The 12,657-nt window shown below is 41.3% G+C and overlaps 1 protein-coding gene across 9 annotated transcripts in view; it reads left to right on the forward strand.

Moving 5' to 3' along the window:
• Window positions 1-12,657, forward strand: part of spsb1 (splA/ryanodine receptor domain and SOCS box containing 1) — a 95,205-nt gene that overhangs the window by 32,521 nt on the left and 50,027 nt on the right. The window contains exon 3 of one of the 9 annotated variants that reach the window (XM_060852208.1): window positions 9,474-9,606. The exons of 7 other annotated variants lie outside the window; for them this stretch is intronic. The gene's annotated coding sequence lies outside the window, so the exon portion shown is untranslated. Of the gene's footprint in view, window positions 1-553; window positions 578-9,473; window positions 9,607-12,657 lie in introns of those variants that run through there. One more of the 9 variants, XM_060852214.1, reaches the window with a different exon arrangement.

Genomic DNA, 12,657 nt, shown 5'->3' on the forward strand with positions numbered 1-12,657 from the left:
GAGACCACTATTATAACCTTCCACAGCATTGATCGTGACACTAATGGGGCACCCATTCTTTGACTGAGACTTTCTTTTGTCTACCCTTTTGAGGTGAATACAAGGCCTTTGGTTTATCATCTAATCTCTCAACAATGTGTCTCCAATAGGGCCACAGTATTCTGGAATCGCATCAAAGTCCGCATTGGTGGATTGTGTTGATCTTTTGGATTGGAATTCTCACTTAGCTGTAGTTGCTACTTTTTGTAAAGCCTCTCGCGTATACTTGTGGCACACCACTCACCACATCCTTCGTCTGAGAGACTTCCTTTGCACCCTGTGTATGAATATGATGACATTCTCTTCGGTTTTTTTTTAATCAGCCCTTTTTCTGTGGTATCTTTATCAGATGCTTCCTAAAGTGTACACAAACCCATACTCACTGTACTTGCTATCCAGCTCTGTAGGTTCAGGTTGTAAGTTTTCTCGCTGAGCTGCAAGGTTTGTTTTCAGACATTTTGTCACCATGCGTAACATCAGTGAGCCTGTGAAGAGCTGGTGTTCTGTCCCATTTTCTATTTGTCTTTGGTTTGCTAAGGTGAGTAATATCACTTCGGTTCTCTTTTTTTTTTAATTATTCCACAATCTGAACCTCAACATGAGTTACAAATCTTTTCAAATTGCATCCTGCTCTGTTTCTCATTCTTTATGGAATAAACCTCATTAACCAAGACCAGTATATGTTACCACAACGTAATTCTCCTTTTTTGAGTTGAGTGGCTGGAGCATTGAGGGCAGTGAAGAGTGAGCCATGTCCCACATCGGTCAGTCTGGGCTAATTTGGCAAATGTCTCTTCCTAAAGACATGGGTTGTTACAAAATGTCACCATGACTGAGACCTGTTCTTGTATTCTCCAATTTATTGACTTGCTATGGTTATTAGCTTGAACTTCTTGAACTGATAGTCAAGTAACTCTTCAAACCTGGCCAGGATTGTGGAGAAATATTTGTTGCTCTGAGGAATACTTTGCCCCAAAAATGTTGCAGTGTTAAATAATTCCATTCTCTACAATCTTGTGTTGTATACTATAACACTTTTTTTTCTTGTTTTTTGTTACTTTTTGTGTTTGCTTATTGTTATGATCCCTGCTGATGTTGTTATCACTAGACAAGTCTGATCTCTGGCTGAAATGATTTATGAAGCCAAATGTTTGTTAAGTTGCTGCTGTTTCGGTGAACAAGCATGCGCTGCTGTGGTTCTGGTTGTTTATTGCATTAGAAATGAAGATAAGCACAATCTGAAAGATTTTTATCTGATGTAGTTTAAGTTCACAAAGAAATGCAATCCCATCTATCCCAATGTATTAGTGTTCAGTGAGCACCAGCATGTTTGATCATATCTATAGGTGTGACTTAAATGGAAATCTTTTGACTATTCACACAACTGAGCTTTTGAAGCTAGAAAGCTAACCCTTCATGATTCTAACTAACTAAACACTTATGGTTTGGAACTTCAGAACCAAAGCTCTTGCACGGAGTTAACCTATTCCTTTTCCTCCCTCTGTTCACTAACTGAATCTTTTCTAGAAGAAATGTTTCATGCATCAAACACCAACTATAAACAAATTTTTCCAAGTTATGGGTTTTCCTCTCGGGGGGAAAAGAGAAATTCTGACTCTAAACAAATGTAAGCTAATACACATTCCTCAATGTTTCTCTGTCTGTAAGTAAGACTCCCCCTCCTTCAATGCTAACCAATCAGAGTACCATCCTCTGGACTGGCATACTAATTTATATAAAATCATGGCTCCAGAAATGCTGACAAATCAATCATTTAAACCTTGTACACTGACCCAAAACCCACATGTCACTGGTTCAGAGTCCAAAGTCTCCAAATGATATTTAACAAAGTTATACATTTTAATATTGCAGAGCCATGGGGTATGGGATGGGAGGGAGAAACACATGCCTTTATCACATTAATTTATTTCTATTTTCAGTATCTTGTCTTTTTTTCCCTTTTGGATCCTTGGATACGAACTGGCAGGCCACAGTGGTGGGTTTTTCCCTCTAAAGCTAATCATTTAAACATTTTAACATCTGAGTTTTGTTTGACACTTTTATTGCCAAATAAATGTTGGCTAGCCTTACTTAAGATATTGTATTTTTTTTTTAAAATCAGGTTTACAAAACTTCTAGTTTCTCCCTGCACAACACTAAATATATTTTAGCTTTATTTTCTTTAACCATATGGTCCCCAAGAAAGGTGTTCAGTTTAGAAAAACTTGCACTCTGAAATTTGTGTATTATTTTACTAACAAGCCCACAGACCTTTTTTATCTACACATCCAACTCTTCAAATAGCATTGAAATAATGTGTCGTAAAACATTAAAAATAAATGTACTGCTTCAGTTTGTTCAATTTACTAGCTGAGATGTTCTTACTTACTTCTGAGTCAGAATGCCTAGGTTCTCCAATCACCTGCTGCAGAGGTAGGGACACTGCCACTGCATCACAAGCCCAATGAAACAGTGGACCCTAGTAAATGAAATTAACCATAGAGGGGAGTCCCTAATTTTGAGGACAATGGTTGAATCGAATTTATTGTCCCATGTACTGAGGCACAGTGAAAAGCTTTGTTCTGTGAGCAATACAGGCAGATCAGAGTTAGGTAGCATAGATATTTAAATAATAGATAAACAGTGTCAAAAACAAAAAACCCAGGTATAGGTGAATGTTAAGAGCTTGAGTCCAATCAGTATTGTTTGTAGAAAAACATTGCCAGGGTGGGATGGAGAGTGGATTGAGAATGCTGGCGGCCTTTCCTTGACAGCAGGCCTGGTAGATGGACTGTGTGTGTCTCATCATTGAACGTATAAATGGCCTTAGAATATAGTAGAGGGCTGGGTACATACCCCTGGGGGGGGGGGGGTTCTACTATTAATGAGGATGAAATATTGTCCACAGTCTTCACTGTAGTCTGTGGGTCAGGAAACTGAGGATCCAGTTGCAGAGAGTGGGGCTTAGTCCAAAATCACTAAGGTTTTAGTAATCCAGTCTCGAGGGGATAGTAGTGTTGACTACAGTTCAGTCTTCAATGAGTAGGATTCTTACATATGTTTTCTATGCATCATATGGACTGTACAGTGTCTTCAGGTAAAACCAAAGGGTGGAGGGATTTGCTTTTCAATCAACAACTTGTTGTGTGCGGACATTGCAACCCTGGGCAGCCACTGCCCCCTAAACCTTGAAGTCCTCACCATCAAATGCTGCCCTTTCTAACTACCATGAGAAGTTACCGCTGCTAAACTAACTGTTGTGTACAAATCATCACAAGCAAAGGTTGAGGGCGCTCTGGATGTGCTGTACTCCACTAACATCCTGGAGATGGAATACCCTGAGGCCCTGTTTATTGTAACTGGCTTGATTGAAGTCACCTATCTAAGGAAAGTGTTGTCCAAGTACCACCAGAACATTACCTGCCCCTCCCAGGGGCTCGATCATTTTAGATCACTGCGACACCCATTGTGAAAGATGCCTACCGCTCCATCCCCACCCTCCTTTCAGGAACTCCGACCACAATGCCATGCTTCTTCTCCCGGCTCACAGACAAAAGCTCAAGCAGGAGAACCCCTCGCGGATACAGGTCCAGTGCTGGTCAGAGGAGGCAGAGGATCCACTCCAGTGCTGTCTGGTATTGGCTGATTGGGCCGTGTTCAAACAGGCTGCAGGTACCTTGGACAAGTACGCTTCAACCGTCGCAGACTTTTATCAGCAAGTCTGTGGAGGACTGCATATCGAAGGAGGCAATCCGGGTGTTCCCCAACAAGAAATCTTGAATGAATCAGGACATCGAGAACCTGCTAAAAACCAGATGTGAGGCCTTCAGATCAGGAGACCCACTCAAATATAAGGAATCCAAGTATGACCTTGGCAGAGCCATTAAGACAGCCAAGGACCAATATTGATCCAACTAGAGACCCAGTCAGACACCCAGTGACTATGGCAAGGACTGAATGATCTCTCAGATTTTAAAAAAGAGACAACGCAAGATAGCAGGCGATGACACGTTCCTCCCAGATCTTCTCATTGCCTTCAATGCTCACTTTGAACAGCATTTCGGAGGAGAGGTTAAAGCCTATTTTGTTAGGTCCTGATGAACCTATCCCAACAGTCACTGCACCCGTGGTCAAATCAGTTCCTTCGTGAATCCAAGGAAATCTTATTGGACCAGACTGAATACCAGGCTGTGCACTCGAGGCATGTGCACAAAAACTGGCAGAGGTCTTCTCCGACATCTTCAACCTCTCCCTGCAGCTGGCCACTGTCCCTGCCTGTTTCAAGAGGGCCAACATCATCATCCCTGTGCCTAAAGAAGGCTGAAGCATCATGTCTCAATAACTACCGCCCAGTGGCCCTAACTTCGGTGGTCATGAAGTTCCACCAGTTGTTCTAGTTCTTTAAAATAAAACTCGAACTAGGTTTTCCTGTAGTTGGTAACGTCTCACTTTCTGTTTTGCCAATTTGGGACAAATTAACTAGCTAACAGATCTGGGAACAGAACCTGGGGTTGCCTCCTATCTGGATTTCCAATTTGCCGCAAATTGGATCCTATATCTTTTTAATTGTCGAATCTTTGAATTGGAGAAAATTCCCAAGTATTTCTCCGGTGAGTATAGTTATCCAATGTCTATTGGACAGTGCTGTCTGACCACCAATAATTACATGCCAAGTTTTAGATTATTCCTATCCGCATTGAACCTGCAAATGGTGACTCATCAGAAGAACTGTTCGTGTTGCAAAATGACTTTTATAGATGCTGATTGGTCAGTTCAGTGAAATTTCACTTCTTTCATGAATGTAAAGAATTATGACAAATTTCTGGCAATCTTCTAGTTAAGTGATAGGTTGGGGGAAGGATACTGTCCAAAGCAATGACAGCAGATTTAAGAGGATTTTCAAAAACAATGCAGTAATTTTCAGCTGAGTACTAGTCTGGAATTGGCAAACAAATAGCCACTCCTCATCAGATTAGCAGTTGGTGGTCTACTCCCATTGTAACCCAGAATGTGCTTTATTTGATCCTTCCTTCATGTCACTGAGTGGAGTGTTGCTTTTGGAGAGTCAGTTTTATGTGCTGTAACTGTCTGATTTCTCAGTGGCAGCTTGGCCAGTCAGACTGGCTTATTTTCTGTTTTGGGATATAAATTCCTGAAACTTTTTTTTCTTCTGCCTCATTGATGTCTTGGCATTCGCTTCTGGAATGTAATTAACACTAACACTATCTATCACAAAATGCTCTAATTAGCATCAGTGCTATAATAGCTTCCTTGTAAATGATACATGGTCACATGACAAACTTAACTCAAAACATCAATTAAAATTTAAGTATGCGTAAAATGATCAGACTAATTGCCTATCGGGCAAGAATTGTATACCAATGTCTGGCTTATTTTGCAGACCTTCAAAAGGCCTTTTGTTGTTTTCAAACTGTAAAGATGAATTAAATGAGTTTTTTTGTTGAAATAGTCGATACAAGTCAGCGTCAGAGCTCTGATCTGCCCTTGTGCCAGCTGTGTGACCTTCAGTTGCTCAAGGTGATTTTCCACCCCCCCCCCCCCCCCCCCCCCCCCCCCCCCCCCCCCAAAGATGCAATCAGCAAAGTATTTGGAGGAATGCAGTTTACATAAACTGCAGTTTGTTGACTTGCACTCCGAGTCATGCAGTATGTGTGCTTTTGTTTTATCATCAAAGTGAAGACTTTGATATTGAAGATGACAGATTATTGCAATGGAAAGAACTCCTATATGCATCCCATCCTAGTGAAACCAGTAGAACGAAGAGCATGATCTTGTATTTTGGGTTTGAATAATAATTGTCAAAGTTTGCAATGTAAATAATTTAATGTGCAAATAACAACCCTTTTTTTTTGGAGATTTTTAAACCATTTTTGTATGAAAGGCCACAGTTTGAATTCCCTATCAGTCTCCTCGGAGCTGATTCAGGATTTCCATAAATAACACCCATCCAGTGCAGCCATAAGTGTCTGTCTGTCGAGTTGTACTCTTCCTGGTCGTGCTTTTTCACATAACTACTGAGGCTGCAGTTGCATCACAACATACCTTGGGCTAATTTTTAGGTCTTTTTAAAAAGTATATCTCAGTGAACATGGAAGATATCAAGGAAATAAATGAAATTGTTTTTATTACTGCTGTAATGTTTTGAGTGTTTTGTGATTTGAGGTAAATATTTTTCTTCGCCATTTTTCTAGTTTACACGGGGTGATTTGGCAATTTAATGTTACATAATCTGGAAGTGATTTGGCCCCAACCTTTTCTGGACTGAAGAGGTTGCAGTATATTAACTTGGCTGCCAGTGATTTCTTGGGTAATCCTTTTTGAAATCTTTCTAATATAGTCCTTTACCAGAGTTGTGCAATCAACCATGGCCTTGCATCAAAATCTTGTTGTTTGTGACAGTGTCTCTTTCTCAACTTTCCTAGTTTGACTGGTTTTGGCAGACTAGTGCCGTTCTAGTGATTTTTACCTGGTAGTTTTGGCATGGACTAGTTAAGTATAAGGTGCTAATTGCTTGGCTTAATACAGAATGTGCTTCCCACAGAAGATACTCTGAAATATTCTCTGTCTCAAAGTGCTCAATGGGTCTACAGAAGACACCTACTAGACGAGCTGTGTTCCTGGCTTTTTTTCTTTAAAATGCTCCCGGTGAAGTGCACTGCACTTTTAAACATCAAACTTCACTCTAGTCTCTAATGTGTAGAATAGTGAGAGCCAATCTTCAGATAGCAAACTCTCAAAAGATGTGGTAATGACTCGTCTTTTTTTTTTGCAAACAGATTAAGAAGATAAACTAATCTGTTTTTCTGTGAAGTGCCTGCTCAATTCTGAGAGGGCAGATGAGGATTTTATTTTACCCAAATACTGGCAAATGGGACTAGGTCAGATTGGAATGTCGGGTTGGTGTGGATGCATTGTGATTCCACAAACGGGTGATAACTTGCCGCAGCTTAGTGTGACTCTGCACTGACCTGTAAATTTGTTTGGGAATTGGAGTGAAACCCACTCTGTCCTTTTATTGGACACTGCCCCCTGTAGCAGCATTCAAACTTCATGACAATTTTTTTTAAATGCATCTTGATGTTGAGTAATTTTTAATGGGCACTTGAAAGCCATTCTTCAAATGTCACTAGTTCGGAGGGGGGGGGGGGGGAAGTTGGAGTAGCAGAGAAAATATCTGGAGTCGGGTCGTAATGTGACAATGTTGTACACTCCTCCTCCAGAGATGATGACACTGCCTGATTCCTGAGAGATCTGCCTGACAAGAGACTTGTGCACCTGATAGTCCATGGTATTTAGTTAGGATTGATCATCATGATATGCAGAATGTCTTCACCAAAGTAGATACTGAGAATCTCTTTGTCGTTGGCTACTTTGGTATTGCACAGTCTGCACACTTCTTTAACTGTTGGCATCTCCCAGAAGGATGTGTGATTATAATGTATACATCTTGTGGTTCTTGTGAGAATTTAAAGAATATCACTAAATCTGTTAACTACCCAAAATTTTAAAACTCTCCTTACACCATGTCCTTTTTGTACTTGATGTATTTTGAAAAGTACATGGTTTCAATTTTCTCTTGACTTCAGTGTTTCTCCTCCTGATTTCAGTTGAAATTTTGAAGAGCCAAAATACAAAGTTACAGATTTTTGACTTTTCCAAAAATGGTGAAAGTTTACACAAACCTATTTGCACATGTTTCTATTGTAATCCAGTGCTTAGGTACACCATATTGCATCCTGTCCAATTCATAGAATTCCTACAGTGTCAAAACAGGCCATTTGTAGCCCATCAAGTCCATAATCAATCCCCTCTTTTTTTTTTAGAGCATGCCACCCAAACCCAATCTCCTATCCTATTCCCATAACCCCACTTCCCCCATTTCTCGTGGCCAGTCCATCTGACCCTGCACATCTTTGGACCAAAGGAGGAAATCCATGCAGATGTGGGTCCACACAGACAGTTGTCTAAGGGTAGAATCGAACCCAGGTCCCTGATGCTGTGAAGCAGCAATGCTAGCCACTGTTGCCCAACATTCAGCTTTTCTTTTGGGGAAACCTTCTGAAATGTTATTTCAAGTAGACCCAAGCAACTTGCAGCACCTGTTCCAGTATTGCATCATAATTAGGGGGTTCTTCATACAAACTCAGACCAGATCACTCTGGTTTCTTTTGGACAATACTTATTTGTTTGTTTGTTCCCAGTAACTATATAAAGCAGTAGTTCGCACGCTGAGCTGAATTCCTTTTGGAAGACTCCTATCTCGTGGCAACTGCTGAGGTCACAGTTACATCACTACATACCTTGGGCTCATTTTATGAATTCATTTAAACCGTATCTCCGTTTCAGGAATGGGAGGCACTGTTTGGGTGAAATTTTTTCTTACTGTTTTTAATATTTATTACTGTTTTGTTTTTGCTACAGGTAAATATTTATCTGCTGCATTTTCTAGTTCAAATATGTGGCTTGGCATTCTAACATGATTCTATAATCTAGAAGTGACTTGGCCATAAGCATTCTGGACTTGAGAAGATGCGGTGTAATAACATGACAATCCAGGAGTTTTTTTTAGACCATACTCTTAAAACACAAGTTCAAGTTCTTTAAATTACTTGCTAGAAGGTCTTTTTTTTTTCTTTGTGTTTGGGAGGCTTTTGGCAAGTTCTTTTTGCTTAAATAATCCTTTTTGTGCATATTATTTGTTATGGTTTTTATTTGCCAACATCCCAGTTGCTAGTGGAAATTTTTTTAACCCTTTTTTTAAAAACAGAAGGGAATTTCCAATCTCTGTCTAGGCAGGGAATCTCCAGAGCCAGATTTCTTTTTTTTTCCCTTTGACACTGATAATTGGAAGTTCAGGTGCAGTATTATAGCTGATTTCAAAATGTCACGGACTAATTGTTGTAATAATGGCATTGTGCAACTCCTAGTTAGTTGGGGTGAAACACAACTGTTTTTGTTTGGAATATTTCTTCCCTCATCTACACTCCTTTCTTTTTTCTATTCGGGGTTTTTTTTTGTTTTCAGGGTTTTTGTTTCGTGGGCAGCACAGTGGCACAGCGGTTAGCACTACTGCCTCAGCGCCAGGGACCCGGGTTCATTTCCCGCCTCGGGCAACTGACTGTGTGGAGTTTGCACATTCTCCCTGTGTCTGCGTGGGTTTCCTCCGGGTGCTCCGGTTTCCTCCCACATTCCTAAAATGTGCAGCTTAGGTGAATTGCCCGTAGTGTTAGGTGAAGGGGTAAGTGTTGGGGTATGGGTGGGTTGCGCTTCGGCGGGTCGGTGTGGACTTGTTGGGCCGAAGGGCCTGTTTCCACACTAAGTAATCTAATTTTGTCAGGGTGTAGATCTTGTGTGTCTGCCTGTGCCCCACCTTGGATATTGCCTCACGAATTTTTTTTTTGTTTTTATTTCAGATTTCCAACATCTGCACTATGAACATATTTTTGGATTTTGTATCTGTTTACTTGAGTTGTTTCCTTGCTTCCAAATGTCAGGCTGGAACTTTGTTTTTCTTTTGAATGTTGCCAAGCTGCACTTTTTATTAAAGTGAGTTGCATGTCAGAATTACAGTTGATGCCCATGACTGACTGACTCACTCACTCACTCACTCACTCACTCACTCACTCACTCACTCACTCATTTGGTTTCTTCTCCATCTTTTCTCACCTATTTCACCCCTAAGCATCACCACCTCCACTCCTGAACTTCCCTCTTCCCCCACCCCCCCCCCCCCCCTTCTCTCTCTTTCCTCCCCACCCGCCAACAAATTTTAAGGAATTCTTGCAGTGTGGAAGCAGACCCTTCTGGCCCATCAAGTCCACACAGACCCTTCTGAAGTGGATCCCACTCAGACCCTCCGATCTACCCTATCCCTGTAACCCTGCATTTCCCATGGTGTATCCACCTACTCTGCACATCTCTGGACATAATGGGCAATTTTAACATGGCCAATCCATCCTAACCTGCACATCTTTTGGACTGTGGGAGGAAGCCCATGCAGACATGGAGAATGTGGAGTTTGCACAGTCCCCAGAGGGTGGAATCGATCCCAGGTTCCTGGTGCTGTTAATCGCTACGCCACAACCTATGCCCCAAATCTAGACTGACACTGGGATGTGGTACTGATGGAATGATGCACTGCTGGCAGTGCTATTTTTTTTTTGTGATGTTAGTTTGAAACCACACCAGCCTCCTTGACTAGCAGAATGGGTGTTTAAACGTCCCATTGTTTCAGTTTTGATGCTTATCCCCAGTTTCCTGGTGGATAGGTGTATTTTCACAAAAACTCTAGGTAATACTGGTCGCATCCTATGTTTTTTTGTTTTGCCGTATGTTACAATGACTAATTTTTTTAACAAAATAATATTTCTTGAGCTTTGAGATACCAGAGATGGCAAAAAAACATAAATGCAAAGCTTTTAAACTTGCGATGTGTTTGCATGACTATATGGTTCATTTTCAACTTGATTCCTGCTTTCTGGATTCATTTAAGAAAGAGTTGGATAGAGCTCTCAAGGATTGTGGAATCAAGGGTTGTGGAGAGAAGGCAGGAACAGGATATTGATTTAAGGATGATCAGCCATGATCATATTGAATGGTGGTGCAGGCTCAAAGGGCAGAATGGCCTACTCCTGCACCTATTGCCTAACCTTCATGATAAGGTAACAACAATATAACTGCTGTACTGGAAGGGATAATAGATCTTATCTTGCTGTAAAACCAAATCTGCATGAACTATTAATTTAAGATCCTTTTCTAAATGCATCTGAAATTTGTATTAAAGAATAAACTTGGTATATCGGTTACATTGTCTATTGGGTCATCTATGCCTGTGTGAAAGTGTTCCACAGCTTTTTTAAAAAAAAACACTCTTGTATCCTGTCCTCACGTTGACCTCTGTGTTTTCACTGTGGGAATTGTCCTGAAGTAAAGCTGTCATTCTCATTGTGAAATCTAAGAACATCTGTATAAGTACTCTGCAATTTGCAATGTGTTCTGTTACTCAAATGATGTTGCCAAATTCTGCTTAACCCCTGTCTTGTGCCTCACTGGGGTAATGTGTTGGAAATGAAATTCCACTTTCTACAGTCATCTTTTTAAAGTTGGAAAAACTTTGAATATGCAGAATCCCCCAATTTAGTCCTTGCTTAGTCAACCCAGGTAGCGATCTGTACTTGGCAAAATTCCCTATTTATTATAACACAATAGATTCCAGCAACAGCTAAACAACTATGCACCACTGGCAGATAGCACTGTTTGTTAAAAATACCCACCCTCTTAAATGCCCTCCTTTTTGGGGGGGGGACAGAGAAGGAGATATAAGGTGTGGATGAAGGAGAAGACTGACCCAATTGACAGGATTTGCTGAGCTGATTCTTGACTGAACACTGCTTCTCAGTCTTTCTTTTCTTGATGCTTCCCCTTGTTTGCATAAGGTTCTTGGTTCATGCTTTAAGTAGTCAGATTTTAAAGTTTTTATAAACTTCATAGCTTACAGCAACTGCTGAAGGAAACCTTTTTCCCTTCAGCTTAAGGAGCTCTTGCTCATTGCAGAGAGGAGAGGCTGCTCCTGTTCTTGTGGAGATCCTGATGGCTTCTGTTTCTCCTGTTCACGGCCCAAGCTGTGCGGTTACCTGGGAGCCGATCACATACTGGCAACAAACCAATCAGCTGCTTGTTGCTGGCTGAATCTCCATCTGTTCATCTCATTCTTTTTGATAACCCACTCACCTGCAAAATACCTTTTCAGGTGAGTAGTTGAATAAATAACACTTGTAATGAATGTCAGGTTTATTTATTTTCCAAAAAGTTTGGCAATCCCTCCATTATTTTGTTGGTTTTTAATAACTTTTTTTGTGTAATCCCTAATTAAAAGTGACGAAGAATAGCTACTTGGTCTTTCCAGCTGCAAGAGTAGGAGAGCTTTGAAGTTGTGAATGATTCGTCAAATTGATTTTTTAATAGTAATCTTAGGTGTTGGCATGACAGCAAATAGATTTCACATTGAATAGAATGGTTGACTTAGGGCAGGTCTGAAGATACCCTCATGGGTCTGCTCCTGGGCCTGGCCAAACCGGCCATAAACAAACAGGTCCAGGCAGTGGGCTGTGGAGGGGGTTGTTAGGGCCGACCGCCTGTCCCTCTTCTGCAGTTACGCTAGAGCCTGGGTGTCTCTGGAGAAGGAGAACGAGGTGTCCACCAACACCCTGGAGTTGTTCAGGGAGAGGTGGGCGCCGCAGGGAGTGGAGTGCATTATTTCCCCCTCCAACTCTATTTTGATTTAATCCCTGCCCTCCCCTTCACTGTTTGATCACACAGCATTGCCCTTTGATGTGAAGGGCACTGCTTGTCACTGGCCACTTGGGTGTTTCCTTCCTTCCTGGTGGTGGAAACCGAATAGAAATTCGTGCACCTTGTGTTTCTCTCTCTCTCCTGCACACACAACGTGGGTGCTGGGGGAAAAAAAGCACTACCGCAGTTAGGCGGGAGTGTGGTGCTAAGGGGGAGGGGGGTGGAATAGGAATGTCAGGCAGTAAAGAACAGGAGGGTCAGAGGTTCTGTTTTTTTTTAAAAAAAAGAATGGTTGACTTGAGCTAA

This window comes from Hemiscyllium ocellatum, chromosome 37, assembly GCF_020745735.1.
Source record: "Hemiscyllium ocellatum isolate sHemOce1 chromosome 37, sHemOce1.pat.X.cur, whole genome shotgun sequence".
Lineage (NCBI taxonomy): Eukaryota > Metazoa > Chordata > Chondrichthyes > Orectolobiformes > Hemiscylliidae > Hemiscyllium > Hemiscyllium ocellatum.